The sequence below is a fragment of the Dermacentor variabilis genome, chromosome 6 (assembly GCF_050947875.1).
Source record: "Dermacentor variabilis isolate Ectoservices chromosome 6, ASM5094787v1, whole genome shotgun sequence".
In the NCBI taxonomy this organism is placed as follows: Eukaryota; Metazoa; Arthropoda; class Arachnida; order Ixodida; family Ixodidae; genus Dermacentor; species Dermacentor variabilis.
In genome coordinates this window covers 138,739,377-138,757,300 of record NC_134573.1, presented here as the reverse complement: position 1 = coordinate 138,757,300, position 17,924 = coordinate 138,739,377, and the positions used below count along the sequence as shown (strand labels likewise).

The 17,924-nt window shown below is 51.1% G+C and overlaps 2 protein-coding genes across 4 annotated transcripts in view; both read right to left on the bottom strand.

Moving 5' to 3' along the window:
- LOC142585313 (solute carrier organic anion transporter family member 74D-like) overlaps positions 1-17,924 on the bottom strand; it is a 572,676-nt gene that overhangs the window by 488,738 nt on the left and 66,014 nt on the right. The window lies entirely within an intron of this gene.
- Positions 1-17,924, bottom strand: part of Oatp30B (Organic anion transporting polypeptide 30B) — a 260,297-nt gene that overhangs the window by 231,317 nt on the left and 11,056 nt on the right. The gene's annotated exons all lie outside the window — the stretch shown is intronic.

Here is a 17,924-nt window from a genome sequence, read left to right as displayed (position 1 = left end):
CTAACTGACCACTCACTCTTTCCTCGCAAGCTCAAACGCAACCAAACAAGTATGGTGCCCCGGATTCGCCTTGACGTCGTGTTCACCAGACGCTGTGCACACCTCACAGGTAGCAGTGAAACTGGTCCAAATTGCGAACGCCGCCAGGTGCCAGAAGAAACTCACGCACGTGTTGGCCGCTGAGATATGTAGCCTCCGAAATTCCCGGCGCGGCGCGTTGCTCCGCACTGGAGATCTCCGAGTCCGATGACGCTAGATGTCACCCCGCGACGCTACACCTAGAGTTACTGTATATCAGTACATAAAATAACTCTAGCTACACGCCAGACGGAGTACGAAAATGACATTCAATTAAATTTTAAGACAATTCTAAGGTAATACATCCCACAAAGGCTCGAACAGCATTCCACGTCAAAGGAAATTAAAGCAACTTGCTCACCCGTATTTCTAGCCACGGAGAGTATATCGGTATGAAGAAAACGGCGAAATATATTTGAGTAAAAATTAAGCAGTATGGTAATTATTTAATTAGCATTTCATTTTCTGAACTATTCACCACTCAACACCGCCTCCAGAATATCAAAAACGCCAGTATGGGCTGTACATTGGGTTCACAGCGCTAAACCAGCGGACGTATTCTGTAGGAGTCCGCTTAGTGGACTGTCCATTTCGGCCGCTGCTGATTGGCCGGGGCCGCTCGTATCCTCCTCGCTCATATAGCTGCACCCAATCGGCAGCGACCGAAATGGACAGTCGACTAGGTGGTCTCTTATAGAATACCCCCCCCCCTCCCCTCAAGATGTTTTCAGACATCAAATTCATCGCATCGAAAACGATACAATGGGTTTTGTGTGGTTTGCAGACGATTTGCAGAACACGTTCCGAAAGACCCTGCGACGCAGAGCCAGCTATTCGTTGTCCAAAATCTTCGGTTTGCTAAAGTGTCACGTTGAGCGGAAAATTTTCGAGCGACTACCGTTACGCCGACCTAAAGAAAGAGACCCGTCGATATCCTTGAACCACTTGGCCCCACGTTAATGCCGATGTAGAGCAAGGCGCACGCCGTATAACGCGAAAAGCGTTTCCCTCAATACTGCTAAAGCGGCCGTTCATACCGGAACAGACGGCTTATATAATCCGGCACTACTTCCGCGGGCGGAAGTATACCACGAGGTCTGCACGCTGCGCGTAGGTCGTGTCGACGCGTTCCCACGCGGTTCTCGCACTAACACAACCAACGACGGGACTGCTTTTGAGACCACGCCGTGCATACGTGGCACGTCACCGCCGCTACCGCTCCGAAAGCCGTTTTCCTCACTTCCTAGTTCTCACGAAGGAGTAAAATAAAAACTGTCCGTCTTCGCGAAGCCGCCGCGGCATCCCGCTGTGTTCCGACACTCTTTGTCTCGAGCGTCGCTGCCGTGCCAGGGAGATTACTCCGACGGCCCGAACAAGGGGGCCCCCCAAAATACCCCCGAAAGTAGAACCGCACGCTTCCTCCCCTCCTCTCGTTCTTTAATTGTACGAGCGTATTGTTCTGTTTGTTTCGGTTTAAACTCTCTCTCTCTCTCTCTCTCTCTCTCTCTGTGTCGAAGCACCACAGACGTCGCCTTTGTTATAGCGCCTTCAGCCTCCTTATACCGCGATCTTCTAACCTGATCCAGAATTTGCACGTACGCTGCTGCGTGCGGTGGAGCGTTCTATCTGGCTCGCGGCAGGGCTTGTACCGCTGCCAAAAGCTGTCGGCTACGGTTTGGAAGTAACGGCAACGTCACCCGAACACGACGTCGCTCTGACGGCCAGCTTCCGGAACAATAGAGGCAAATTCGCCGGGTTCCTTCGGGCTGGGCACAGCGTATATAGCTCTGGCCGCACGCCAAACGTGGGGCTTGAGGGGCCACTTTCCGCGCATAGGGCCACTATACACGCAACAGTTTTAACACCACGAATTGTTTCACGCGGAGAAACGGGATACGCTTCGTTGAGCGTTGTAAACAGAGCAGTCGCAGCCAGTTTTCTCGTGTAAACACATGTATGAGGCATGATAGTCAAGAAGGACGCATAAAGACGGACCAAGGTCCCTCGTTTTCCATAAAGCGCGCACCAATGGTGTATACTGCGCCACCTGTTTGCGTGTAACGATTAGTAACAATTCAAAATTAGTACCAACAGCCCTGCCCATTCACGGCTACCAGATAACACCCCTTTTTCTCACCCAACCGAAAGAACGCGCCCTTCTCTCGCTCGCAGAACTGCACGTACTGCCCCAATCTGTTCTCCGCAATCAAACGTCCTGTTCGTTTGTTTTTGACTTTTCTTCTCTTTCTTTTCAAGTGAACTTTTAAGGCGCCCGTTCTCGCGGTGGGCGTCGGCATTGTCCCTCGTAACCGAGCGAACAGAGAGAAGGATGAAAGCGAACGCGGAGCACAGCGGGAGATGAAAGGCGACATTAGCGAACAGCGCGAGGAGGAAAGAGGAGGAGGAGGGCATGGCGAAAGCGTGAGAAGATAAGCGTAGTGCCGCAGTTTACGGAGACGATGGCTACGAGTAGAGCCCCTTAAACTTCGTAAAGTAGCGACACTCTCCTCCACCAACTTCACTCCTCGTTTCTCCACTCTTTCACGCTACCTCCTCGACCGTGGCGCCGCCTACACTGCTCGAGCGTAGCAACGGCGCCAACATGCGCTCCTCGCCACTCCGTAGACACCTTCTCGAGCAAAAATGGCGCTGAAGCACGGCGCCAGAGCCCACGTGATGCTATCCGGCCAAGAGCGACGCGGCGTCGGCCAGAGCACGCGAGGAGGAGGCCGGCATTCTTCAAATCGCGCCGCTGCTTTACGAAGTTTAAGGGGCTCTAGCTACTAGATGGCGCCAGAGTAGCGCGCGTCGTCTGTGCGGAAACAAAGCGCTGCATGAGCGGAAGTCTGTCTGCGGCCGCTGCTGTGCATCACGCCCACACGTCACCCACGCGCCGCCTCTCGCGAGCTACCGATTAGCGAGGCAGATGCGCCACACTTCGCTCCGTTTGTAACGTGCCGCGCCAGCCAATATATCGCGAAACGAGAACACGTATATCAGCTGTGCTCAAATTTCGCATTAGGGAACACCGTAATCGTAGGCTATTTTTTTCTTTATTTTTTTTGGCATGTCGGCTGGTCTCAGTTTTAAAGTAACACAAAAGAAACACTAAATCAGTTCACTGTGATAGGACATTGCTTCGGAACCTGTGTCTATCGTGAGCAAGACCGCGGGAAACTACGGCCAGCATTTTTTTTTTAGCTGAATCCCGCGATCGAACAGCGACGCCGATGACAATCGAGTAGCTAGTACACACTAGTAGCGCAATACCAGTCTGATCGTACAATTTCTAGTTGTTTTCGCATATTTTGACTGTTTTGAAGAAAATGTCCACAGGAGTTTTCATGCTGAATCGTGGCTCACGTAGGAATGTAATCTACTACTTCCTTTTTTGTCGCGACAGCAGTTTAAAAAATAAAAAAAAAAGCTGGAAACTAGGTGTGCTGTGTCCGTCTGGGCCCGGTCGCATACGAACGCTGATGATTACCAATACGGCCGTGCATCAGGCGGTCCGAAAACGTGGACTTCGGACAGACTTTCCGCTTCACGTGAACTACATGTTAGAAAGGTTTAAATACGCGTAGGTATTGTGAAAACATCTGAGAATGAACGTGATTTCAATTAGAGTACCACAATAATATGTCGCTACATATAGGTTTCCACCGGGTGGGCGCGTGTACACAGACCACTAATCATATAGTATACTATCTGGTTGTATATTCCAATTTAAACGAAGGAAACGAAAATAACGACATTACTGCCGACTCCACCGTACTCCTAAGTGGGAGCGCGGGCCTTACACGAGTAAATACGGTAGTTTTTCTTCCTCCTGCGTACTTTATTCTCTCTTGTTATCCAAACTTTCGCCCGCCCCTCTCTTCTTTTCTTTTTCCTTACAGTACGTCGCTTCCTCTGCCGACCACCGTTCAGTTTACCGTTCAGCCGTCGGCGCATGTAGCGAAGTGACCTTCGTGCTGTCTCTATCGCTTCAACGCAAGCTGAGCGGCGAGAGCAGATCGCGTTCAAGGTAAAGCCCCCGCGACCAAGCGCGGCAGTTGCTGCCGAAGTACGGCGCACAGGAACGTTGCGCGGCGAAGAGATGGCAGCGACTGACCGACGCCGCTGACGCTGCTAGCGAGCCAACTGAACGTGGTTCTGCGTTTAGGCTTGGGAAGCGCGATCCGCTGATACCGAGCCGGCGCTTCGGCAACCGGAGAACAACCGCGCGCTCTCGCGCGGTCGCCGCCAAAGACGAGGAGGGAGGCGGGTACACGTGGCGAACGGCGGCGGCTTGGGCAGCAGCACATGATCGAGATTAGCCGCCACCGAGCCGGCGCTTTGATTGCCGCCGCACAGGGGTGGCATTGGAGGAGGAGCGAAGAAAGCAAGGCTCGCGCCGTGCGCGAGAGATGACGCCAGGAGCGCGCGCAGCTAGAGCAGCGCGCTGGCCCCGGCTACGGAGCTGGTTACGGCGAGGCACGACGGCGACGCGAAACGCAGGATCGGGCGCCAAAGAGCTGCGCTCCGAAACGTTATTTCGAGCCGCGACGAATAAGCACCGCCACGAACGTGTACGCACCACTCAGACTGCGCACAATAGCGCCTGCTTAGCCTCAAGCTCCCGTTTTTTTCTTCACGAAACTGTGTCGTCGGTCTGCTTTCTTTGAAACGAGCGTGCGATACTCGAGAAGTCCTTGGAAGAAAAAATAAAAGGAAAAGCGAGAAAAGAACCCGAGGAACGTCGAGGCTTCCTCTTCAATGGCGCAGTCATTAGGAAGCCAAAGAACAAGAAGGCGGTGGCGGCGACGTTTCCTCGGACTCGCGAGGAATGCCCTTCTTTTAGCGCGCGCACAATAGCGCCACCGGCTGTGTAAAACTGCAACGAGCTCGCATTCACTGGCCACCCACACCGCTTGCGTAAGCGTCTAACGAGGAACGGGGCGCTCACTTTCCCGTCGGTTGCGCGCAGCCGTTAAGCGGAACCGGCGGTGGCTCAGCATCCGATCGGGAAGCGAGACGACTCGGGTCGCGCTTCGTGAAAGTAGTCATGCTACTTTGCTATCTGAAAAATGAGCATAATAAAATAAAAAAGAAGAATGCTTTCTTGTGTCGAAAAGACTTGTGCCGGCACATAAATACGTGTTCTCAATATCCACGCCCCGGCAACGGATCTCGAAGGCTATGATTTTTGCCGACTAGGTGAACCGGAAGAGAGCCGGAAACACATCCAGGCGCCATATTTTGGGCAACCCTTCTCGTTATGTTTTCGAATTATCTTAAAGAAGTACCCACATATCTATTACATTTCCGAAGTTGTAGAACGTCTACCACGCGCTTCTAGCACGGGAATGGGTCCCACTTAGCCAAAATCACTATTAAGATGTTTATTCAACCAGCAAAAATTATTATTAAATATAGAAACAATACAGAAGTACACGGGGGCTTGAAGCGATCAACAGTGGCAGAACCGACTAACGTGGGTCCCTTCGTGGAAACGTTTACTCCGTGCGACATTCCTGGTCCGACCACCTCTGATCATTTTTGGCAGGCATGAACGTTGGGAAAAACTTGCGAGATGAATTTCACGCTAAACTCGGGTCTTTAAATGAGGGCCTGGCGTCATCCACATTGCGGCGACGTCATGACAAAGCGGAGAATTCGCTGACGTTGTGTAACAGTGAGAGGACAGGCATAATGATGTTTGCATAAGACAAAATAAACAACCGTGTTTATCCTGGCGGCGCTCGCTCGAGGCAGCCGCGTCGATAGAGCGCGAACTGTGTGTGTGTGACAGAGAGAGAGAGAGAGAGTCATGACGTCATGACGCGTCCGTCCCCTGCAAGCGCACCGAAACATAAACTAGGTTCGGAGCAATAAGTGATAAGGCAAATAATAATTAGGGCGCTCTCATGCTTGTCCGTATTCTTCTAGGATACGACCTCCGTTTAACGCACCACTGCCCCACCCACAGACATGCATAAAAATAAAACGGAGGCGGGGGAAGAAAGAAAAGGAGAAGCTGCAAATATGCCAGCCAGACAGAGAGAGAGAGAAAAAAATATTTAGAGCAGGCGAAATGACTTCGACGCCCTAGGTAGGCAGCCTCCTCAGTCCAGGAAGACACGAGCCATTTCTCCAGTCCGGTCGATCAGATTACGCTGATCATCCGTAGTGAGGGCTTGACCGCTGAACCTCGCACTGCTCTTCGGTTATGTCTTTCGTTCCGATGGTTCCCTGTGGTCCCATACACCCCCACACCATGTGCAGTAGGTTGTTTGGTACTTTGCAGAATGTGCATTCGCAGCTGCGAGTAGTGGGCCAGATCCCGTGCAGTATAAGGTGCGATGCGGACGTGACTGCTGGTTTGGTTTTTTTCGGAGAGTCACTGCTTCTTGCTAGTTTCGGGTGGGCTGGGAAGTACGTTCTTCTATCTATAGTCTGTAATGCATGAGGACATCTGTACATTTCTTGGGTACACCCTCGGCTCTCGGACATCCCTCTGGCCAGTACTCCTTTTACATGCGCAAAGCCCGAGCTAACCGGCGGAGCGAGACACGAAAGACAAGTCACAAATGTCACGTCGAGGCCCCGAGACGAATTTCGCGAAGAACGCACAGCACGCCGTGCGCGCCAGCTAAGCGTTCGCTCTATACTGCACGCAACTACGTAGTGACACGACGTGGAAGACGCAGCAAATCGCAGGGGAAGACGGACTGCGTGGGCGGCAGGGCGAGTGCCATTTCGCTGCATGCAAGAAAGTACGCGTCGCGTCGGGGACGCGCGTTAATTTCACGCTGATCAGCGCACAGCGGCGCGCGCGCGCCGCGACGAGTTGCGTAAACGTGCGCGGCGCAATCGAGGCTAAATGAAGTAGCGCTCCACGAGGGCGTCGCGACGTTTGCCAAGACAAGCGCTTCTTACGGAGCTTTCTCTTCGCGCTGCGCGACGTTATTAAAAGCACCAGCCGAGATAGCCGTCATCCCGTCGAAACCTAGCTAAAGAACGCACAGGACACGTGGAATATTCTCGCTTTTTTTTTTTTACATAATTGTAACAGCGCCAACACATGCATCCACAAAGTAACAAGTGTGTCTCGTCCTTGTTACCTTGTGGTTGCATGTGTTTGCGCTGTTACAATTTTTACGTCATGCACCAACTCGCCCAGAAAGAAGTTTTAAGGAAGATTCTCGCTCGCACAAGCGCAAAACGATCACTGAAGCAAAAAAAAAAAAAAAATGGGGGGGGGGGGGAGAAAGAGAGGAAAGAGAACAGAAAGACCGATATACCCACGCCGAAGGCCGCGGCCTTGGAAGCCGTACGTGGTAAAGGCAGAGTCACGATCACGGTACACCCGTAAATATATACAAAATGTAGCTTGCTATACCCGCGGTCGTTGCTTCCGAACAATCCGAACTTCCTTATATATTCCTCGCGCGCTTGATTACCCTTCCACGTGCTCAGCGTCGAAGCACGGAACGACAGCGAGCGCCGCGCCCTCAACGGGACCAATTCACGTGCGGCTCAACTGGAAACGCGTATCAGACTCGCGCGATATACATCTATCGCCCCAACTAGCTCTGTATTATAAGCTTCCGTCCCTCACGCGAGGGTCCGTGCATGCCACGCGAGGCACGCGACAGGAACCCTGAAGTTACAAGCAAAAGTTATAAGAAACCCACCCTCGCGTATATATCTAAGGCCCTGCTTGAGGAACGGAACAACAACGAATTTCAGCGACTCGAAAGCCCTTGGACACGCAAAGCAAGCCGTCGCTCCTCTTTCCCCCGTACATAGTCCGCGCCTCAGCAACTCGCTGCAGTGTGGCGAAGCCTATATGGGTGGACCCAGCGGATATTATTTAATTAAATTCTGGCGTTCTACGTGCCGAAAAAAACCAAGATCTGGTTATGAGAGGCACCCCTCAGTGGGGGAATATGGGTTAATTCGGACCACCCGAAATGTGCGAGCGTTCTTTTTTTTTTTAATACCGCTTATATCGGAATGTGGCTGCAGCGGTCGGTGTCAAACCCGCGACCCCGTGGTCAGCAGCGCAACGCCGTAGCCAAATAAGCCACTGCGCGGATATCTGCGAAGGATGTTCAAAATATCAAAACTAGGGCGGATATTACCATTATAGAAGGTAATAACGACAGTGAAAGGTGACGCGTGTACCTTTATGAAAGTTAGCTTTATTTATTTTTGATTACTTATTTGATAACTTGCGTCACGTATAACAGTAGGTTATATCAGCTCGCTAAAGCTTCGATGTTTTTGCAAGGGACGCGGCCGCCCGCTCGCCTTTACCGAAAAAAAAAATTAGATCCACACGCTGCTGCCAGCCTTCCATTTGAATCTCTCTTTCTCGGAATTTCATCTAGGCGTTTTCCGACTTGTCTGTTCGCTTCGTACGGTTGTAACAAACAACACATCGAGCCCCCTCGATTCGGCTTACACTTCCCATTATGCGCTTAATGTAAGTCACGTCGTGTTTTTCATAGGTTCGCAAGCGCAACGAGTTAAAATAGAGAAATAATAGATGCTTTTCGTAGGTTCTTATTTTTTTTCTTTTTTTCTTGTCGCCGGTAGGTGGCGTCAACTCGCAAAGGCACCTTCATCCATCACGCCTTCCCATCGCCTTCCAGACGGCTTCAGACGCGTTGCATTACTTGGTCTCGAAGCCGTCAACTGTCTCCTTACGTGTCCAAACTTAGGCTGTCCCCGATGTTGGCCAGAATTGGCCCACACCCTTCGTTCCCACGTGGACACTGGATATTTTGGAGAGGTGCTTCGGCTCTACCTAAAAGTACCCCTCGGTGATGCGGCGTTGAAGTGGGTCTGGTGAGCCGTGGTGGGTCCTCCACGGGGATTGGGTAATGGGAAACCGGCCGTTGCGCCACGTGTCAAGTACTTTGCATTACCCGGTGCTGCTCTTACCAAATGCACCGTGACGGTCTCCAGATCGCACCGCGTTTGATAGGAGGCCAACAGCACTGTCAACTCCTATACACAACAACTCCTCCTCCATATCATACGACTCATCCGGACATGCGAGTAATGCGAGAACGCTAGCAATACAGAACATTCGTAACACACGCCCAAACCACAGCGGTTCTGCCGAGTGTGCAGTCACAGTCGCACTCAAACCGAGCACGTCTTAAGCCACTTTATGGCTCCTCCTGCGTAGGAGTGAGCCGCTTAAAGCCCCTTAAACAACGAAGTTTAAGGGGCTTTAGAGCCGCTGCATTGGTGGCACCACCTTGCGGCGCAGACTTTGTCCAGAGTTGGCAGAGGGCTGTTATTGCCGTGACTAACCGTATTCTACTTAGTTGCTGGCGTAAAGAGTCGGCACGTGACATAATGGCTAACATGCGCTCATCTTACTATCTTCCTTCGAGCAGAACGACAACGCAACACACACGTGCGCGCGCACATGTTTCAAACGCGTTATGGTTGCACAAAGCGTCACGTGATGCCGCTACCAGCTTTCCTACCGCCGCCCACGCTTTCGGTTAATCGTTATTCCCGTAAAGAGTAACACGTACGTAAACGAACAAGCTATCAACTATCTATTGTTCGGGTCAAATCCAACGGCGGCTGTACTGAATCAGATTCTTGTTCCTGGACGCGCATAGCGTTCGCCGCACTGCACGGAGTCGTTGTGGCGAAACGGAGCGCGTGTGTGCCGACAGGCGAGCCTCGATCTTTGCGAGCGGCCTACGCCAAGACAACGGGGCCAGCGCCAACCGCTGTTGTGCCGGAGAACGACAAGAGACGAGCACCGCGGAATGGAGAGAGGCGAGCCTGTGGCAGCCGCTCGGAGCGCGCGCGCGCCGTGAGCGCGATGCCCCATTGTCCGCGCGGACACAGTGCTGGTCGCTGGTCACGCGAGGCGCGCCCCTCTCCGGGAGGGAACATCGTGCACACGCGGTCATCGATCGGACCTACGACGACGACGACGAGGGGGACGCGCATCGAAACACGGGGGGTCACAGTCGCTCCGACGATGGACGTCGGACACGCCAAGCTGTATCTTCGGTGACCGCCACGTGTGTATGTGTGTCCCTCGCGAGTGGCCGTCCTTATAAGCTGACCCTTTTATAGAAGACGAACTGCGCTTGTCCCAAAGTGCATTTTAGGGGTATGTTTTCGGAGGGATAAAAAAGAAAAGGGCAATCACGTTTTACGTTCCGACGCGCACTTATATACCGGCCACGGTAGCGCTGAGACCTCGGTGCTCCGGCGCTGGGCGGGTGGGCCGCGGTTCAGTTCCCGGCCACGTTCCTACGTAGGAACGCGAGAACGATATGTACGCCTGTCTTCACGCTATACACTGCTCCTGACCGACCTGTATAGGCGGAGCCGGTGGCCGCTATGCAACAATGCACAGTGCTTTGAACAATCGCGGCACTGGTATTAAGTTGTTCTTCAGACAGAATAAGCAATGCCCCGCTCATTGTCTCGGTGACTGCTCAAAGGAACTGTGCTCCGGCTCGTGGCCAAGCCTTAGGCTACATTGCCTTCACTGTCATCTAAAATCAAACGGTTAAGATCGCCATTCTGCACTGAGTGCAACGTACGGGAAGACAGATCCATCTCAGACCACTCTTGCAGCCCAACCACAATGTAAAAGGCAGCCCTAATATCAGCACTGAATATACATCAAAGACTTCGCCATAAACTTAATATTGTGGGGTTTTACGTGCCAAAACCACTTTCTGATTATGAGGCACGCCGTAGTGGAGGACTCCGGAAATTTCGACCACCTGGGGGATCTTTAACGTGCGCCTAAATCTAAGTACCACGGGTGTTTTCGCATTTCGCCCCCATCGAAATGCGGCCGCCGCGGCCGGGATTCGATCCCGCGACCTCGTGCTCAGCAGCCCCACACCATAGCCACTGAGCAACCACGGCGGGTTCGCCATAATCTTGCTTAAAGACTCGCCCAAAGACTTTGTCCACGGAGTTGTTTGCGCGCCCTCACTAGCGCAGGGACGTCTACCGTACCCGAGAGACATCGGTGGTCATAATGACATACCCTGCGTAGACTGTGCATATTGCGTGTTGCGGTGTGTTTCGTGCGAGATGTGTGCCTGCACGTGGAAGTGCGCTGTGCGAATCGTTTCATTTTGCATCCTTACCGCCATGTCATCCAGGATAAAACTGAAGAGCTTAATTCTCTCTTAAATTATATTACTTTGGCTTGATCGCAAAGCCAAAGCATTTAATGGACCCCAGTTCGGCCCGAAAAAGATCGCGAAGATTACCAACGGGATCGCCTCCGATCGAAAGAGATATGAGGCTATGTAGAGTGGCGCTAGCAAATCCTGCACTGTAACGCATCCGCTTAAAACGAACCAGTATAGTTTCGCTCGAACACGAGAAGGCTGACACATTAAAGCTCGCAGCTAGACCTGCAGCCTCGGGTTCGGCAAAAACGCGAGCCTGTTCCGGTTTGGCGGGCGTGCAACACGCAGCAGGTGCGAAAACCACGCTACGCTCACGTTACACGAGAAAGCGATTCTCGGAGTGCATTGTCTTCCACGTCTGCCAACAAGGGAAGGCGGGCGGACATCTTCCCCCGACACACCGACGTCTCCATTGTCCCGCGCCATAGTGAAGCCGTGCAATGCGAGAGAAACCACGATCGCGCCGGACACACAGGACGCGCTCGCAAGGCTTACGGATCGAATTCTGACACACTTCCGCGATTGCTCCGAACAGTCCCGACGGATTGGATTGGATTGGATGGATGGATGGATGGATGGATGGATGGATGGATGGATGGATGGATGGATGGATGCATGCATGCATGGATGCATGCATGCATGCATGCATGGATGGATGGATGGATGGATGGATGGATGGATGGATGGATGGATGGATGGATCTCAGCAATCTTTGAGGACGTATAATTACAAAGGGCGCGCAAACATTGGATGTTTTTGAATACGCCTGAAAAAGGCAAACTGTCACCCACCCGAATGTAGCACGAAGCTACAAAAGAAACCCAGACGGATTGCTCAGAAAGAAAAGCTTCGCAGTTCAAGAAAAAAATATGGCCCTGATCCGGGATGAACCTTCTTCCAGCTTGCGGGATTACCGCAAAAACTGATTTTGCCGTGTCTCGAATACGAGAGCAAGAAGCTTTTGCTATAATTGTTTCGTATTCGATATGAAAATTCAATATTAGAAATAGTGGAATATTCTTCTCAGTTCGACTATAACAACACTTTTATAGGGGGGGAAAAGATTATTTATATGTTTGTTTGTTTGTTTGTTTGCTTGCTTGCTTGCTTGTGAAAACTGCTATCTCAGAAGATCATAGCAGGGTGGTACATAGCACATTGTTACGTAGAATAAGACACAAAACGCACGGAATGTCGACGCAAGCTGGGACTCAGTTCTCAATATTCCTACTGCAGGTCACCCGGGCATGCTGCACGGCAGGGGATCCAGTTAACAAGAAAACGCACGGAGTCCGCCACTTTATATGCAATAACTGGCCGTCTTTCAACGTGAATGACTCCCCTTGAGGCAGACTATGAACTTATTGCTAAGATTTAAGCCAAGCAATTTATTTTTTGTTCGGCCAATCTCAATAACGATTGCAGCTCTTTAAACCGACGTACGGTGCCATATAATACACTGGACCCCTTCAACGAATGCAACGCGTTCAACGCGCTTGTGTTGACAATTAATGTCACTGTCACGGTGCACCGGATAACTGAAAGATGTTTATCATTTACGAGGCTCCATGCAGTTGAACTGACATCCAAGTCGCGATCGTCATTACATGTGTGTATCAAATAATGTAAGTAAACCTTGTTTACCAATTGGCCTCCACGAAAAAACCCGGCCCCTTAACTTTGTTTAGAAATGACAAACGCGTTCGCCATTAGACTCAATACCTGAAGGTCGTTTTCGTCGAATATTCTCATTCTATTCCGGAATTTCGCTGTTCCAACACCGCTCGTGATTTCTGCATATCGAGCGTCATACCGAACACATAATCTGCATTTTGAGAGGGACGCGCGTGCTTCAATGTGTGGTGGTTTATCGTGCACCGAGAATTTCGTAATGTAAGGAATTACCCACGAACGTGAAACACTTGAACATTGAATTCATAATCTGCAGTCTTACGTTCCAAAAAAAAAAAAAAAATCCGATATGATTATGAGGCACGCTGCACATGATGGGGGACTCGTAATTAATTTTTAGCATCTGTTTTCTTTTTTTAACGTGTACGCAACTAAATTTAGGTACGCGGGTTTCGCATTTAGCCCCCGTCGAAATGCGGCCTCGGAATCGCACCCGCGACCTGCAGCTGCAGCAGCGCAAAGCCATATAGCCGCCGAGCTACCGCGGCAGGTGCGAATCCCTTTAATGCTCTCTAAACAGATGTATGTGAGGCTATAGCACACACTTACTTGGGTGAACAACCCACAGAGACAACGGAAACGGATATCGGATGAACCTGAAAAAGCTCGTCCAAGGCCCCTTGATTTTAAAGCGGATTGCTGGCCCCATGCATGGCCTATAGCGCATCGAAGCAGCGCAGAGCCCTGTACTTCCGTGTTCATAACATCACATACATCGCCTCAATAGGCTTGCTCTCTAGACTGTAACCAGGCCGTTTCACCCGCCAAGAACGTTGTTTTCTATTCCGCATTAACCGGCGAGATTTCACAGGATTACTTGCCTTCATCGCCGAGGACACTTACTCTGTCGATAACATGAAAAGACCTGCACGTTTTATTTGTTTTCTATTGTACTGCCCCTCTTCTACGATTTCTTTTTTCATTATTTTGTCCCATTCAATGCCGAGTAGCATGTAGGCGACTAACACGCTGGTTAAACAATCTGTTTTTCGATGATGAACTCTTTCTCTAGAAAGCAATGCAGATGAACCACAGGGAACAACAGAGGCTGCAAGCCGTTTTGTTCCCGACTCGATGATTCCCAGGGCTGTCGAACGAGTGAAGCAACGGGTTTTCCTCTAGTAATCTTAGTAACGAAACTCGGTGCCTGCGGCTTGACCTCCAAGATCACGCGGTGTTGTTCGCCAGGACGCCTCGCGCCCCCCGGAGATCTCGGAGGCCATGGCTTCCGACTACGATGAGTCAGCACGAAGGCTGCAAGGTTCATTTCGCGAGTCGAGACCAGATGCTGCGAAAAAAAAAAAAAAAAGTGCCAACGGCGGAATGTTTAACAGAATCAACCATAGCGCGCCAGGACCTACCTTTACGACGTTATAATACATGTCGAAATCAACGTTATACGACAGCGCAGTCAATGCGCTAGCTGCGAGGCACATAGAAAAAAGGCGGGGGGAAGGGGGGGGGCAAAGAAAAAGTTACGCCGCGAACAGCAGCAGCAGCAGCAGCTAATCGAACGGCTGTAGTGTCGCAGGCGATGTCACAATCTCCGGAGCGTGTTTTCCGGTGGCGCCATCCTTAAGTTAATCGATGCGGATTGGCGCGGTCGCAGTGAAAAGTAACTTGATAACGGCGACAAGACAGCCACGCGTCGCTTCCGCTCGGAACGCTGCCGCTAAACGCGCCCGTCGCCCAGTCTTGCTTTTATTCAATAAAGCAGGCAATGCAACAGTCAAGGCGCCGATGCAGGCTGTATGTAATAAACATTCGATCAAATACAACTCGTACGATACAGCAGCAGCAACACCAGAAGCGTGTGAAAGCAGAGCACAAATTGGCCAACCTCTCGAAAGAACTTTTTTTTTTCTGTTATCGCTTCTTCTCCAAGGCCGGATGCTGAGATTCTAGAAAGTCCTGGCCCGTTGCCATCGACTGTCGCGTTTAACGAGACGCGTTGTTGCTACATCTCTCTTTCAGCCGCGATACGCTCACACAGGATCGAAAAGAAGAAAAAGAAACAAGGATGCATTATACCCGCTTTAACGTAAACTGTCCAGGACAATATACACTGTACGCCCTCGGAACAGTCTCTCGCCTTTCTTTCTATCTTTCCTTTTTCTTTCTTTCAAGTTTATATTTTACTGTTCCTTCAAGACGTCGCCGTCTGCTCCGCGCAGCCGACGGTCGCGTCTACTATCGTCTGTTTATCGCCGTTGAAGCGCCTACAGCATGTCGAGCAAAAACAAAAAGTAGAAAAAGCAAAATCCCGAGGTGGCGCAAGAGGATTCCCTGCGTTTCCTGAAAATCTGCGAAGGAAAACGAGTATAACATCCCATACGCGACGCAGACAGCAATATAACAGCAGCAGCAGCAGCAGCGCTGGCGCAACGGCAATTCGAGACATATTTCTTTCTCTTTTCTTCGTCTGCTGCATATTCGGGTAGCGCGCGTAATCGCGCGGCGCTATCCGTCTCGTCTGCACGGCTTCGAGGCGGCTTGCTGCAGCTGCTCAGCCAGACGTGAAATCCGAGAAGCCAGAAGTTGGCTGGGCGGGCTACGGCTTCGTCTTCTCGGCACCCCATCATCCTGCTCCTCCTCCTCTGCTGTCTCCTCTTATGTTTTCGCCGTCAAGGCGCAGCCCTGCGCTGCAGCCGTCGACGCATAGGGCGGCTTATCAATCACGCGCAGTGTACACCATGGAAAAAAGTGTCCGCGATTCCGCCCTGCCCTACAGCAACGTCGGAAAAGTACAAACACTCCTTCCTTCTCAGTTTAAAGGGAAGCCTAGGAGAAAAATTGTTTGAGCTGTGTAAAGCGAAGTGCCCGACTAATATATATATATATATATATATACACACACCGTAAAAGCAGGGTTGGTAAGCCAGAAAACGTGCAATAACGAAAGACAAGTGGCGACGCCACCTCGAAATTCCCGTACTATAGGTCACCATTACGTCACTGATTAAGACAGCGTCTGCTCTGGTCTAGTGAACTTGTTATCAGTAACGATCAACTTCTACACGAGCCGAAGACATACCAAGTTTCAAGGACTTTTACCGAGCCATGCACAACAGTCAAAATAGGAAAAAAAAGAAGAGAGAAATGCTTTGAAATATGTGACGTCACGCCAGCTGACGTTCCAACGTTGGGTCTCGGCACGAAATTCATAAAATAAATAATAAAAAGATGATGTTAAGTGCGCGAGCGTTTCTGCGTTCCGCCCCCATCGAAATGCGGCCACCGCTCGATGGTCACAATGCTGGTGTAACGAGGGCCGCCGGAACCGGGTGCACGCCTTTCATTAAATGGCTCTCTCTCTCTCTCTCTCTCTCTCTCTCTCTCTCTCTCTCTCTCTCTCTCTCTCTCTCTCTCTCTCAAAGCGAACGTCCCATGCTGCCGCTACTTTTACGACCCTCTATACGAGACCACACGGATGATATAAGCGGTATTCCAAGGAGACGTGAAACGCGAATGAGTCGTCGTGCGCGGTCACCCTCGTTATAATTTATGCCGTACATACGTAGTACTCTCGGTACGGTTCCTCCAAACTTGCCCGAGTGACCTATATAAGAACTTGCGGTGACGAGCGTCCAGGCAGGCTTCCCTTGCCGACAGCGAAGGTCGCATTTCGACGAAGAAGTGGCGGATAAATGTCCTTGTCACGCAGGTTGACAAGTGATGTGCGAAAAATAAAAAAAATAGCGAGAACACCTAGCACGGCCCGCCACGGCATCCTACTTAGTGTCTATGACGTTTGAGCTGCTAAGCTCGAGGTCGCGTGTACGAACCCTGCCCTGGCGGCCGCATTCGGATGGAGGAGAAACGCCAACGCTCGAGCGCTTATACATTCGGGTGCACGTTAAAGAACCACAGGTACTCAAAATTATTCCGGAGTCCCCAACAACAACAGCGTGCCTCGTAATTATGCCGTGGTTAATTGGCCCGTAAACCTGCAGTCCTTAATCAATTTTTAATTAAGAATTCATCCCGACCTCCTCGCACAAAAAGAAATAAGAAAAAAGCCGCACTGCACCCACCCCCTGCGTCTCCGCGAACCGAAACGTAGCTTCCGCGAGACATACGCCAACACTGAAAGAAGTTCGCTTCCGCCTTGACGTCATGCAAGCGGGCGAACGTAATTGGCCGGCGCATTTATACATATTCTCCTCAAGTTGGACAGCGGTATACATATACCACTGCGCTCTTTTAGGTTGCCATCGACTACAGCGCTTCTCTTTCGCGATTCTTTCAATCAGCCGCCTTGCACGGCCGCCAACTGCCCACCTCCTTCTCGCGAAACGGCGAAAGCAAACCACTGATTCGAAGGCACCGTGCCAGCATGCATGCCGAGTCAAGAGGGCACCGGATCGTCGCGTCGCACCCAGCTCGACTCGCTAATCTAATCAGACGTCGTTTTCGGGGAGCAAGGATTTTTTTACTCAATCTCGAAGAAAACGCCTCGACAGCCTCGTGATCTAAGCGTGCCGCACGAGTCAAAGGCGGCTAGCTCCAGGCGTGATTTCGATAAAATAAGCGCTCACTTGCGGGCGAAGGCTCAGCTGTCCAACGCCTTAGAAAGCACACCACGAATCATTATTCCTCGCGGCGCTCCTGCTGCCGAGCAGGAGGTCACGGGTTCTACCCCCGACTACGCGTACAGCAGCCTTTTCCAGACGCATGCGGCACTCAAACGCCCTCCCCCCCCCCATCTCCCCCCCACCCCCTATGAAGTGATGCGTTCGAGAATCACGTTATACTTTTGACAGTTACAGGCGGCGAAAATTCTATCGGAATCTTTCCCTATATATACGAACCTAAAATCTTCACTTCTAATGTCAAAAAAAAAATAAAGAAAGGAAGGAATCAGCCCCCAATGGATGGATCGATAAATCACTCTATAGAAGGGCCAAAGAGCTAATTCACCGATTAGTCTCTTCAAGCAAGGACTGAATCATCAAACGCAATCGGCAC